Source organism: Scyliorhinus canicula, chromosome 8, assembly GCF_902713615.1.
Source record: "Scyliorhinus canicula chromosome 8, sScyCan1.1, whole genome shotgun sequence".
Taxonomy (NCBI): domain Eukaryota; kingdom Metazoa; phylum Chordata; class Chondrichthyes; order Carcharhiniformes; family Scyliorhinidae; genus Scyliorhinus; species Scyliorhinus canicula.
In genome coordinates this window covers 130,457,549-130,471,831 of record NC_052153.1, presented here as the reverse complement: position 1 = coordinate 130,471,831, position 14,283 = coordinate 130,457,549, and the positions used below count along the sequence as shown (strand labels likewise).

At 44.1% G+C, this 14,283-nt stretch overlaps 1 protein-coding gene across 7 annotated transcripts in view; it reads right to left on the bottom strand.

Annotated features, from left to right (window-relative positions):
- LOC119970506 (multiple C2 and transmembrane domain-containing protein 1-like) overlaps positions 1–14,283 on the bottom strand; it is an 891,726-nt gene that overhangs the window by 680,468 nt on the left and 196,975 nt on the right. The window contains exon 1 of one of the 7 annotated variants that reach the window (XM_038805259.1): positions 1,161–1,263. The exons of 5 other annotated variants lie outside the window; for them this stretch is intronic. The gene's annotated coding sequence lies outside the window, so the exon portion shown is untranslated. Of the gene's footprint in view, positions 1–776; positions 947–1,160; positions 1,264–14,283 lie in introns of those variants that run through there. One more of the 7 variants, XM_038805258.1, reaches the window with a different exon arrangement.

The window sequence follows — 14,283 nt, the reverse complement described above, 5'->3', positions numbered from 1 at the left end:
AATACTGCCAAACCTTGCAAAAACAGAATTTGAACTCCAAATTGACACCATTGTCAAATACCCAACTCTCCCCTCCCCCCCCCCCCCCGAAACTGACTTATCAACCATCACTCCAATTTTGCTTTGATCGCGTTGATGAATCAACTGAATTACTTTTGATAGTTACATGGTCACTTTTGAAATATCGCGCTGAAACTGACATTAGAAGATGCATTTCAGTTAGCATGTTGTTCAGGAGAGGGCGTAGAGGAGAGTCTAACAGAGTGGCAATACAGCATTTTAATGTTAACGTAGGCGGGGGACACACATTGCCTTAGTGTGTTCTATGGACAGATCGTGCTGCAGAGCTCAGCTGCTAATTTTGAATCAAAGCACCCCTAAAACAAACGACAGTGTCAGTTTAACTGCAGTCCTTGATATTTTACAACCAATACCTTCAACATAACACTAATAGAAAAAGGGACGCCTCATCAGTTTGGCACAGTAACTCATTGGCATGCCCCGTGTTCAATAAAAAAACTAGCTTTTATACGAATCAACAAAACCTACTTTTACGTTAATGAAGCAGTCATCTGCTCTGTGAATCAATAATCCAACCGGGGTATTTATTTTCCCTGTAAATAAATTTATTTACTGTAAATAAAATGCTTGCCGTAAGTTGAAAGTTTATTATTCAAGGCACTTTCAAGTGTGTAAAGAAATCATATATAATTAGTGAAAAAGTATACATGCGTTATATATTTCCAGAAAAAAAACCTTGTGATAAAACTACTTACTGTGGGAATGTTGTATGTGAGCCGCACTGACCGCAATCAGCTCCCAGTACAATAAGAGGATAGGGTTCCTCTGTACAATGTGGATCACGCTAACAACCTGCTGTCATTGCTTAAAGGCGGCGAAATTATAATATTCCGCCTGCACCAACCTCCTTATCTCCCGCCCACAGATAAGAGTTGCAAATTCGGTTTACAGCTTTCTGAGGGTTTCTAACTCACTGGGGTTAATATCAGCCCCCTTGGATATCATTCAGTCCCAATCGCATTTTTTGCATGCTCCCGAGTCTCTGGCTGAGGCAGTTTGGTAAACCGGCTGTCTTGAGAAACGGCCCTTTGAGTCATTCATCAACATTAAAGTAGGCTTGTGATATGCAGGGTGCTTACCTTAGTGTGGGAGAGAGAAATTATTCTGGCATCTCCTCACGGTGCAGTGAAACCCAGACAAACCCCACTACAGGGCTCGATCAACACTGGGAGCTGCACATTCACCACAACGGGAAATCCATTTATCTAAAGTCAGTATTGCATGTCACCAATCCCAATGGTCCCCACACCATGGGGAGGAGGTGGGAGAGACGTTAGACCGCAGTAAACAATCTTCCCCTCATTTTGAAGGTCCTGATAGTTTGATGAAGAACATTTTTTTATAAACACCAATAAAAGACAGAAGTCATGCTAGGTTTTTTTTAAACTTTACTTTCTAGTGATCTTAATTCTAATAAAATGATAATCGACCTAAAGTATTTTTTATTCTTTCTTTATCCAATTATCATCTGTCCATTCACAGAAAGTGGACATCCCTAGAAAGGTCAGCTATCAGGGGTGGGTGAACTGTTTTAGTGGATTGGCAGGGAATAGTTAAGAAAGAGTCTTTGATGTGAGTCTGAAGACCAGACTCTCAAACAGACCTGGTAATGGCAGGAAGCTACCATCCCTTAGTAAAGTAATTTGGCTTTTACAACAATCTAATAGTTTCATGGAAACCATTACTGGCACTAGGGGGTTCACCCCCCCCCCCCCCCCCCAACCCCCAGATAGCACCTGCCACACGTATTTTATATACTCCCATGTAAAAAACAGGCTTGACTGAGGTGCATAAAACTCAGGTTGATTTAAGTAACTGAATTCAATTCACAAAATGAATCACCAGGGGTTGGTTTAGCACAGGGTTAAAGAGCTGGCTTTTAAAGCAGACCAATGTAGACCAGCAGCATGGTTCAATTCCCATACCAGCCTCCCCGAGCAGGCACCGGAATGCGGCGACTCAGGCATTTTCGCAGTAACTTCATTTGAAGCCTACTTGTGACAATAAGCGATTTTCATTTCATTTTCAAATGTCATGGTGGGATTTAACTTGTGTCTCCAAATCTTTGTCCAAGTCTCTCAAGTTACTCGTCCAGTAGTGCTATTCTATCCACATTAGGCAACATCCAATTGTTAACTGGCACTTATCTGCAGCTACATAATGTGTTTTTATTGCTGTCAGATCTCATAAATATAAATGTCATTTCCAACTCCACCTCATTTCTTCGGAACTATCAACTGACACAGCATTACTAAGAATTGAGGTGCCAAATTCTCAACAGCAATTAGGGATGGGAAACAAATCCTGGCTTTACTAGCAGCATCTCTCATATCCCATGAAAGAATGAAAACATTCCCTGGAAAATTTCACTGGAATAGTTCAGAAAATGGCGAGGACTTAGGTACACTGAGTCCCAATCACTAGGCTCTGGAAGGGTTGGAGCTTCTGCCTACTCCGTACAAAGCTAGCCAGGGCAGGTGAAGGAAGCTGTAATGCTGAGAGAGCTCATAAGAAACACATTTTGACGGGAAACTGCTTGTGGCTTCTATGGGAAGGGAGGCTTGGAGATCTCTCATTATGGTTGGGTGCCAGAGTGTCTGGCTACATGGATTTACTGGAGGTATGCCTCTATTGGGTACTCTGTGATCTTATGCAGTGTATTACCCTCACACTAACCCTGCAAACTCTCTTACATTCAGCACTGGATACTGCTGGTAAGCACAAATCTAACATTACTGCCAGGATTTTAAGGCCTGAAAACTAAACTCTCAAGTTACAAATGCATGCTTGCATGTATATCAATGGTCCTATAGCCTAAAAACAAATCTGTGAGGTGTTTTGAATTATGAAAAAAATTACTGCATAGGTAGAGTGAAGGTATTTCAGCCAGTGAAGCAGTCCAGTATAAGATGTACAATCTTAAAATTAGAACAAGGCCCATAAAATCAGGAAAGATCAGTGACAGTTTTGTACCCTTTCCTGCAAAGGCTGTAGATAATGGATCAGCTGAAATTTTCAGGACCGAGATCGTCAGATATCTGAGAGGCAAGACTATCAAGGGATATGGATGAATTTAAAATAGAGATCAGCATGAATGTTGGAATGGGCTTCAACAGTGCATCTATTCCTGACTTATATAGCTTATTTTAATAGAAATGCTAATACCAAAGGAACCATTGCATGATGGTTGTGTGTCGCTATAGGCATTGTTTGTGGTGACATTCCTGTTTGCTGGCAAATGAAAATAACCTCATCCAATGAATATGTTCCTGCTTAAGATAATCAGATTTTTAAAAAGTAGGGTTTTGCTATAGTTAGTGAGATAGTGGAATGCAATCAGTTATTGTTCTTTTCAAACTACCTTTTAGCCATTTACCTTGAGTAGAATGTTTTCTTTCTTGATTTATTGTGGCTGAAATGCAAGTAATGTTGACGATTGCTTGCAATTTGTACGAAGCAATTTTGAAAGTTTTAAGTGTAGATTTTGCTGTTATAGGTCTTTTATACTCATGACTTTTGGAATACACTATGTTCTTCCATATGAGCATGGTTGCCTATCTTGCAGAACAACACCATTGGGACTGGCTTTTATGGCACCCACTGGGTGAGTTTTCACCAGTTTGAGTAGGTAAAACATGTGGGTGGCTAATCCACCTCCTTCCCACCCACCCTGACCTGGTCCTCATATATTACAGGGGGTAGGTGAGTGGCCACTAGCCTGCCTGCCCTTCAGCCCACTGAGGCCCTTAAGTGGCCAATTATTGCCTACTTAAATCCCTCAATCTGCTGCTGCCACTGCCATAATAAGCTGGGTAACAGAAGACAGGCAAGAGTGGGAAGAGCCATTTCTTCACCCAAGTTGGTGAAAGGGCAGGAAGGTAGGGGGGGCATAAATCCTTTATGGGTGGGGGGGGGGGGGGGACATATCCTATGCACATCCCTACTCCCTTTGCCTCTCCCTAGATTGTCTGATCCCTTTCCACCCAATAAACCTGAGGTGTACCAGTCTCCAACACTCATGGGACTGAGTTCTAGCACTGATGCAAGAGCTGCTGACCAATTAGATTGACTGGCAGCTCTCAAGGGCAGGACTTCCTCCCACTGAATGACGGAAGCCCATTCCCCTATGAAATCCAGCCCATATAAGTCCAAGTGTATCCTTTTCACAGAGCACAATATTTCAGGGGTTTGAACTCATAACATGGGCTTGTTCATTTTGCCCTTTTCCATTTGTATGTTCACTACGTTGTTTCTGCACTTTCCCCATCAATTTCACCTTGACAATCTTTATTTTTTTAACTTATGGTTTATTTAATTTTATGCTTTTGATGTACGTGAAGCTATTCTTTTACATCCTTTTCTGCATTATCTCACAAATGCTCATCTGCAGCACCTAAATACTTTATAACTAGCACTTCAAAGGTGGTTTAACACATTGTTTCCAATAATAACTGAGGCAGATAGGCAGTGATTGGTTGGGGAGGTTTTGAGGTTGGCTAAGTGTGTGGGGGGACAATTTGCAACTTTCCCACAAGCCCTTTTGACTATCATGGCAGGACCTGTTTAACATGTTTTCACCAGGTTTCCCCATTGCAGCTGGTCCCTCAGATTAAGTCTGGCTGGATGGTGAAAACCATTGAGGAAGCAGGGATAAACCCGATATGGGGAGAAGCAGTACAATATCTTGAGCAGGGAATTAAATATAACGAGCTCGTGTGAATAAGGGGCCTGAAAGGGGAACGCGCGGCCGAAGCCACACATGGCCCTGTGTCTTACAATGGGGAGCTCTGCTCGCCGGAACCCTCCGTTGCAGCGAGAGATAGGGATGTTACTTTTAAATCGCATCCCGATATCCAAGGTCCCAAAAAGATCCCCGACCTCCACCCCCAGCCCGAACATAATATGAGTGGGGGGGGGGGGGGTGCCCCCCCCAAACACCCAGGCCAGGCAATCCCAGCCCGATGGCATGCAAATGAATGTCAGGCTGTCACTCAGGTGGCACTGCCAGGGTGCCCAGGTGGCACCAGCAGTGCCAGGGCACCACCAGGTGGGGACCTCATATCCCCTAGGAGACCCCCATGAGTGCCGTCCTGCCTGATCCCCATCTGTGGGGACCAGTACCAAATGGCTCTTGCCTGAGGTTCCTGAGGAGAAGGAAATGAATCCCATAGCCTCAAGTACCCTGGGAATCATAGAATCATAGAATTTACAGTGCAGAAGGAGGCCACCGGCCCATCGAGTCTGCACCGGCCCTTGGAAAGAGCACGCCACCCAAGCCCACACCTCCACCCCACCCCCACAACCCAGAAACCCCACCCAACACTAAGGGTAATTTTGGACACTAAGGACAATTTAGTGTGGCCGATCCACCGAACCTGCACATCTTTGGACTGTGGGAGGAAACCGGAGCACCTGGAGGAAACCCAAACACACACGGGGAGAACGTGCAGACTCCGAACAGACAGTGACCCAAGACGGGTATCGAACCTGGGACCCTGGAGCTGTGAAGCAATTGTGCTAACCACTATGCTACCATGCTGCCCACTATGCTACCGTGCTGCATATTAGAGTAAGGTTTACTGCCTCGCTCTGATATGCAGATTTGCCATAAGTTGATCTCGCCCATTGTGGGTGGGATTCACCTTGCAATGTCTCGTGAGAATGCATTGAATCTCACGAGAATTGCAACCTGGGAAGATCCCGGGAGCCGGGTCTCCCGGCTTTCAACGACAACGCTGCGGTAAGCTGCTTTTCCACGTGGGTTTAATCTACTTTATCTACTTAATCTACTTAATGTTTTCAATCTACTTTATCACGTGGGTTTACTCTAATTCAAACTACAATTATTAAACATTTGATGGGTTTCATTATAATTTAAAGCACCAGAAAGAGGAAACAGCAGGAAATGGAGCCTGCAGCAGCTTGGGAAAAATGCACTAATGCTGCATTTTCTTAAACTGAAATTAATATATTGCCATGTGTAACATGTGACCAATAAATGAAGCATAAGAAAAGGCAGCTTGCGAAAGTAAAATAAATAAATTTGCTGCAACACAACCCTTGGTGGGTTTCAGTTGACTGATCTTTCTGCCTCCAGCAAGTAAAACTCTTACTGCTGTGCCATTCCCCGCCATGTCTATTATCGTCTGCTTTGATTTCAGTTTCTTTTATTGTTCTATTATAGAAAATTCTCAACATCAGTTTACTTTGTTTATTTCAAAAACAAGGACGGTTCAGAGGTTTTATTTATGTATATCTCCTCTGAGAATATAATTCTTCAATGGTAGACTCCAATGAAAATACAAAGATGTCCTCACTTCAGAACTCTTCAGTTCTGGAGATCAAGATATGGAATCAGTTTGAGTAGAGATGAGAAATAGTAAAGGTGAGAAGTTATTTGTAGGGGTGGCTTATAGGTAACTTAACAGTAACCACACTATAGGAAAGGGAAACAGGAAGAAATAATGGAGGCTTGTGAAAAAGCTACAGTAATAATCATGGGTGATTTTACCTTACATATAGATTGAATGAATCAGATTGGCAAAGGTAGCCTCAATGATGTGATAGAGTTCGTTCAGGACAGTTTTCAGAGCAGCAAGTTCTGGAGCCAATCAAAGAGCAGGATATACCAGATCTAGTAACGTGCGATTAGATAAAAGATTAATTAATGACCTCATAGTGAAGGCACTCCTCGGTAGCAGTGATCATAATATGATTGCATTTTACAGTCAGATTGAGTGAGAAAAGTGTGGATCTAAGACTAATGTTTAAAACTTAAGTAAGGATAATTATGAGGTATTGAAGGCAGAGCTGGCTAAAGTGAACTGAGAAATTAGGTTAAGGGATAGGTCAGTAGAGATGCAGTGGTAGACATTCAAGGAGATATTTCAAAATATTCAGAATAGATTCATTCCAGTGAGAAAGGAAGACCCTAAGTGAAGAATGTGCATCCATGGAAAAGTAAGGAAGGTAAAGATGCTATCAATTTGAAAGAAAACACATTCAATTTCTGGAACAACATCAAGGGAATTGTATTGTACTGGGATCTTGCAGGTGGAAAATGTAAGCACACTTGAAAATGGGAGTTCAGGTAAACAGCATGATGACTGTATGGACGAGATTCTCTGGCCTCCCTGAGGTGTGTTTCTCAGTGGTGGGAGTGGCCCGCTGTTGGCAGGTCATGAGATCTTCTGGCTCCACCACTTTCAATGGGATTTCCCATTGAATCCACTCCAGACTGGTGGGAAACCCGTTAAAGGATGAACATATTCCATATTGTATTCTTAGTTCTCACCCTCCCCATGAATGATGCTGAACTATGGAAGTTGGTTTGATTTGGTGACATTACAAATGCCTGCAAGAGGGGTGTGAGTGTGTGATGTCAGAGATCTGTGATCATCCTGATGAAGCTGCCTGCTTGCATGTTGGATTGGATTGGATTTGTTTATTGTCACATGTACCGAGGTCCGCTGAAAAGTATTTTTCTGCGAGCAGCTCAACAGATCATTAGTACATGAGAAGAAAAGGGAATAAAAGAAAATACATAATAGGGCAACACAAGGTATACAATGCAATTACATAAGCACCGGCATCGGATGAAGCATACAGGGTGTAGTGTTGTTGAGATCAGTCTATAAGAGGGTCATTTAGGAGTCTGGCAACAGCGGGGAAGAAGCTGTTTTTGAGTCTTTTCGTGCGTTTTCTCAGACTTTTGTATTTCCTGCCCGATGGAAGAAGTTGCAAGAGTGAGTAAGCCGGGTGGGAGGGGTCTTTGATTATGCTGCCCGCTTTCCCCAGGCAGCGGAAGGTGTAGATGGAGTCAATGGATGGGAGGCAGGTTTGTGTGATGGACAGGGCGGTGTTCATGACTCTCTGAAGTTTCTTGTGGTCCTGGGCTGAGCAGTTGCCACCAGGCTGTGATGCAGCCAGATAGGATGCTTTCTCTGGTGCATCTGTAAAAGTCTGTAAGGGTTAATGTGGTCATGCCAAATTTCCTTAGTTTCCTGAGGAAGTATAGGCGCTGTTGTGCTTCCTTGGTGGTAGCGTCGACATGGGTGGACCAGGACAGATTTTTGGAGATGTGCACCCCTAGGAATTTGAAACTGCTAACCATCTCCACCTCGGCCCCGTTGATGCTGACAGGGATGTGTACAGTACTTTGCTTCCTAAAGTCAATGACCAGCTCTTTAGTTTTGCTGGCATTAAGGGAGTGTTGTCGCTGCACCACTGCACTAGGTTTTCTATCTCCCTCCTGTGATGATCTTACTTTGCTCCTGAACAGCTGCCTAGTGATAATTTACATGATCCTTGTGTAAAGGTACAATGTGTAAGTCGATATGGAATTTATTGCATGAATGCACATTGACTGAAAGGGTTGACGTTTCCGAGCTAGACAATGTCAAGGACAGCCGTGCTCTGAAAACAATGCTTTCGCACATCTCCTAAGATCCCTTAAGAGAAGAAGTTGTCAATGACGGATGTGTTAATAGTGACCAGGCCACATTTCTCCCTTGGTGCGAATAGGTCACTGAGCACTGATGTCCGAAAGTGGATTGGGAGCAAGATAAGGTCTCTGCATTATTCATCCGAGAGCTGGCAATTGGAGAGGTGTTTCTATCCAAATGCTGCTCCCTCTTGTGACTGTCAAGCGCTAACCATTGGCAAATTATTGTCCTGTTAGTGCCGCCTTGCTCAGCAGGTGTCATACTGACATGATTACATCCATCCATGTGTGCACTGGTGTTTCAGCCGCTTGAAAACAATCATGCCCACTGACTTGGTGATGCCATAGAACATAGAACATAGAACAGTACAGCACAGAACAGGCCCTTCGGCCCTCGATGTTGTGCCGAGCAATGATCACCCTACTCAAACCCACGTATCCATCCCGTACCCGTAACCCAACAACCCCCCCCCCAACCTTACTTTTTAGGACACTATGGGCAATTTAGCATGGCCAATCCACCTAACCCGCACATCTTTGGACTGTGGGAGGAAACCGGAGCACCCGGAGGAAACCCACGCACACACGGGGAGGACGTGCAGACTCCGCACAGACAGTGACCCAGCCGGGAATCGAACCTGGGACCCTGGAGCTGTGAAGCATTTATGCTAACCACAATGCTACCGTGCTGCCCCCATGGCTGAAATAAACTGTGGAATTGCTCAAAGAAGGTTCGTTAGTGGAGTGTTAATCACTTTCCACAGTGGTCACATAATCCTAAAGTTAGTATACCTTCCACGGATGACCCCATTAGGGAAGAAAGTGACTTATGCTGCTTCTGTGGTCATTGTGAATTTGATTATCTTTTTTGATATGTTCATGCTGAGAATTAAGTTTTTCTTGTTTCCCCTGTATGGAAGACAAAATTGAACTTTGATTGTGAAAACTTGTCTTCACCTTATTCTTCCTAGAATCCTGTTGTAAGGTTGTCACAGGCGCATCTGCCATGTTGTACCCGTGTAATGGCATCCTTACATGGCCCTCTGAACTCTCACCCTTTCAAAGTCCAAAGAGACATCTATCTCCTCAATGTCTCCGTCTAGCAACACAATCCCCCTTTAAACACTAGGCTGTGCAGTCAGCGGCAAAAAATTATGATGCGGGACACTGTGCAATGAGTATTGGAGAGTGCTGCCTAACCGATCTAAACATAAGAAATGCATCTTTAATAGGTCAGTAGTTTGCTTTATTAAGGACACTGTGACAAAATGTGCAGCATTGGATCTGTCATCAAATGTACTTTGTTGACCGACAAACAGGCATTTTAAAAATCTTCTGGGATACCCATTGTCACCAAGGAACCAACCCTTTAAGTGCCAAGGTCGGTCAAACCTCTGTGGTACCTACAAGTGATTCAAGATGGAAGAGTCGTGTGAGATCCCTCGGTACCAGCACAAATATTCTGAATTTGTTTCCAGGGAGCTCTCAAGGCCACACATGTGTAGTCAGTAGTACCCTGCAGCTTGTGAGGAACTTGAGATAGTAGTGAAGCCAGCAACTCTGGCACCCATGTGGGAATGTCCTGAATGGTAAGATTCACACAACAGGACATTTCTCATTTCCCTTTTGCATTTGCGTGTCCCAGATTGTGAGGTTCCAAAAATATTTCCAGTGGAGCCTTTGAAGGAACCAATGGCAAAAATGTTCAGTGAGGCGGTAGTCTTCAAAGCTTCTGGCATGGGATGCCCTCCAGGTCCTTGTTGGTGTGAGCTTCTCACAGAATTGGACAAGTGTGAAATAGCACATCTCAAGACATGTGAAAGAGCCTGTGGAGTTGTCTGCCACGCATCTTCATGTACAAGTTCCATCTTCTCTAGATCCTTGGTTGATTGTCTTTGGGATTTGGTCCCACCTCAGCAGCATCTGCGACTTCCTGGGGCCACACTGCTCTTGCTGTCCAGACCAATGCTCTTTCTGGAGCTGTGCCAAACAGCCCCTCCTCATTCTAATCATAGCTATCAACAAGGCAGTGTTGCCACCAGTCTACATTCTCCACTCCACCTTGTAACTGTAAATGGATGCAATCGAGCAATCAATGGTAGTTCCCCTCCCTGGAATGGTAGACACCCCCCCCCCCCCCCCACTCCGCAATATCCAAGCAGGAATCCAGTACTCAACCCTTGACCTGCCCTCAGTCTGCACACAGAGCCCTAGGGCAGAGTGATAATATCCTCGAAGATGACAGGTGGCTGAGCATTGCTCTCAGATGTTGTTGTGCATTCGGTAAGAGGATCCATTTTAGGCTCAAAAGACCCATGGCCTATAGACTCAGTCAGACAGGAATGGTCCTCCAGGAACCTTGAGCCTAAATATTGATACCCAATCCTTGCATGTTGTCATGACTTCAAGCATAGAGCCTCGGATGCCATGACCAGTATAGTTGGAACATTGACGTTTGTAGGGTCCATGTTCTGCAACAGCGATGGCCCTTGTTTGACACAACTTCCATTCTCCAATTAAGACAAAATTCACCACAGCACCTAAACATTCTCAGCTGAATGTGCACCATTAGTAAAGGAGCCAAGAAATAGAACCTCAGGTCGAGCATTCAGTTGGTTCATGCTCTCCATGGTTTGAGCAGGATATTTATAGGGTGCCCCTTCAGTCGACCCAACATTGTTTTGCTGAACTTCTCCCACATGGCCTGAGACACCTTCCCTAAACATTTTTTTAGCATGTTTTCAAACTGCATCATTCTTCGTGAATGCAAAAATGGTGCTCTTGACTTTTGTGAGACAGACCAGCTTCCAACCTATCACCCATCAAGTTCTTCCCGCCTCCTAATACTCACCACCTTCTAATTCCTATTCCTCCTGTCACTATCCAGCTTTCCTATGTTTTGCTTGACCCCATGATTGTCCATAAGGATATTTCTGTTCAGCCTCTGAACCCTTTAATGTTTTTTTAAAATTTAGAGTACCCAATTCATTTTTCCAATTAAGCAGCAATTTAGCATGGTCAGTCCACCTACCCTGCACATCTTTGGGTTGTGGGGGCGAAACCCATGCAAACACGGGGAAAATGCGCAAACTCCACATGGACAGTGACCCAGAGCCGGGATCGAACCTAGGACCTCGGCACCGTGAGGCTGCAGTGCTACCCACTGCGCCACTGTGCTGCCCCTTGAACCCTTTAATGTTGATGTCCCTATGCCATTTGTCAACATGATTCCTCTTCTCTTAAGGCCACATACATCCTTATCTTTTCAGCCTCCTCCTCCTATAAGATTACCCAATTCTCCCCACCCCCCCCTGCCCCGCCCCCTCACATCCTGCCTTCTCAGCTACCAATGTACGGGATCCAGACGTTCTTCCTGAACCTTTATGTGCACTCTACCTCAGAATACCTTGAGTTGAACCGCCACGACCAGATGCCTTAGAAGAGTGACCACACCCTGCACACCATACGCTGCATAACCCTCACTGCACAGAGAGGTCTTTCTCCACCCAAGGCCAAAACAATACATCCGGCATGCATACTATACAGAGCGCTCTTACATGGTCCCTGCAGCCCCAGAATAATCTCTTCAATTTTCCCACAGCAGCATGGCCTCAGCCCCAGGGCAATCTCTTCAATATGGCCCTGGCAGTGTGGTCTCAACCCCAGGACCATCTTTGGCTTTTCCATGGACATTTTTATAACTCTTACCTCCAGACTGTCTGTCATTCTTCCACACTGTTCTTTGAGCACCCCCTTTGTTCTGTCTTTGTCCATTTTCTCCTCTCATATTCCCCCCTCTACTTGTCGTGTCTCCATATCCCCCCTCCCCATTTGTGTTCCCCCTTCCTCGTCCAGCCTGTTTTCCTCTTCGCTCTTGTTCCTCCCTACTCCTAGTCCCATGTCCATCTCCACCCTCCCCTCTAATATTTCCACCCCCTCCGCACCCTCCAGTCTTGCCTCTTTGATACAATCCTTAACTTCCTTGTTTAGCATGCTTCACAAAGAGCCTTTCTTTTTCATTGCAATGGATTTTTGCTAAGAGTTAATAAGTATCTCCTTCACACTGCATCTTACCTTTTAACTTAGTTTTCCAAGTCACCTTTGCCAGCTGTGCCTCATACCTTTAAAATTACCTTTGTATAGGTTTAAAGCTCTTGTCATAGACCCATAGATTTCCCCTTCAAACTAAATGTGACATTCTATCATGATATTATATTTTTTTTAAATCATTTTTACAGGATGTGGTCTTCGCTGGTTGGCCAGCATTTGGTGCCCATCCCTAAATGCCTTTGAGAAGGTGGTGGTGAGATGCAGTCCATGTGGTGTAGGTACACCACTATGCTATTAGGGATGGGGTTTTGGTTGAATTGCCCCCAAGAAATAGCAAAAAAGTCCCTGTGGGAATAGTTCATAGGTCGCCTAACAGTAGCTATAATGTAGAATAGGAAATATAGTAATAAGTAATGCAAGCTTGTGAGAAAGGTATGGCATTGGTGATTTTAATATATATGCAGATTGGACAAGTTAGAATGGCACAGGTAGCCAGGAAGATGAGTTTGTAGGGTATTTTTCAAATAGCTTCTTAGAGCACCACCTTCTGGAGCCAACCAGAGAGCAAGTTGTTCTGGGCCTGGTAATGTGCAGTAAGACAGGATTAATTGCTGACTTCATAGTGAAGGAGCTCTAGGGATCATTGATCATAACATAAAGTTTGAGCGAGAGAAGAATGGGTCTACTACTCATGTTCTAAACTTAAATAAATGCAATTATAAAGGTATGAGAACAGAGCTGGCTAAGTGACCCGGGAAATTAGGTTAAAGACTAAGTCAGTGGAGATGGAGTGGAAGACATTTCAGGAGACATATTATAACACTGAGCAAAGATACATTCCAGTAAGAAAGAAAAACTCCAGGCAAAGGATGCATCACTAACGACATTCAATTCTACAAAAAGCATTCAATTCTACAAAAAAGCATTCAATTCTACAAAATTTACAGGAGGCTCAGAAGATTGAACAACATTTATAAACCAGAAGTAAAATAACTGAACATATAGTGAGAGAAAAATTAGAGGTTGAAAGAAATCTAGCCAGAAATATAAAAATAGACAGGAAGAGTATCTACAGTTATTTCAAAGCAAGTCAGTAACTGGTGCATGTGTTGGTCCTCTAGACTGAGTCTGTGTTATTAATAATGGGAAATAAGAATGGTGGATGCATTGCATTGATTAGCATGGATGAAAGTTTGGTTGGCTAAGAGGAAACAAATACTCGGGACACAGAACAGTATAGCACAGGAACAGGCCCTTTGGCCCTCCAAGACTGCGCTAATCACGTGTCCTATCTAGACGTGTCTTCTATACCATGTCTGTTCATGTGTCTATCCAGGTAAGTCTTAAACATTGCTAACGTATCTGCCTCAGCCACCTCACTTGGCAGTGCATTCCAGACCACCATCACCCTCTGTGTAAAAAAACTTCCCCCACACATCTCCACTGGACCTATCCATCCTCACCTTGAAATTGTGCCCCCTTAAAATTGTCATTTCCGCCCTGGGAAAAAGCTTCCAACTCTTCACCCTATCTGTACCCTTCATACATTTATAAAATTATATCAGGTCACCCCTCAGCTTCCATCTCTCTTCAGAGAAAAATCACAGTTTATTCAATCTCTCCTCATAGCTAATACCTTCCATACCAGGCAACATTCTGGTAAACCTTTTCTGTACTCTCTCCAAAGTCTCCACGTCCTTCTGGTAGTG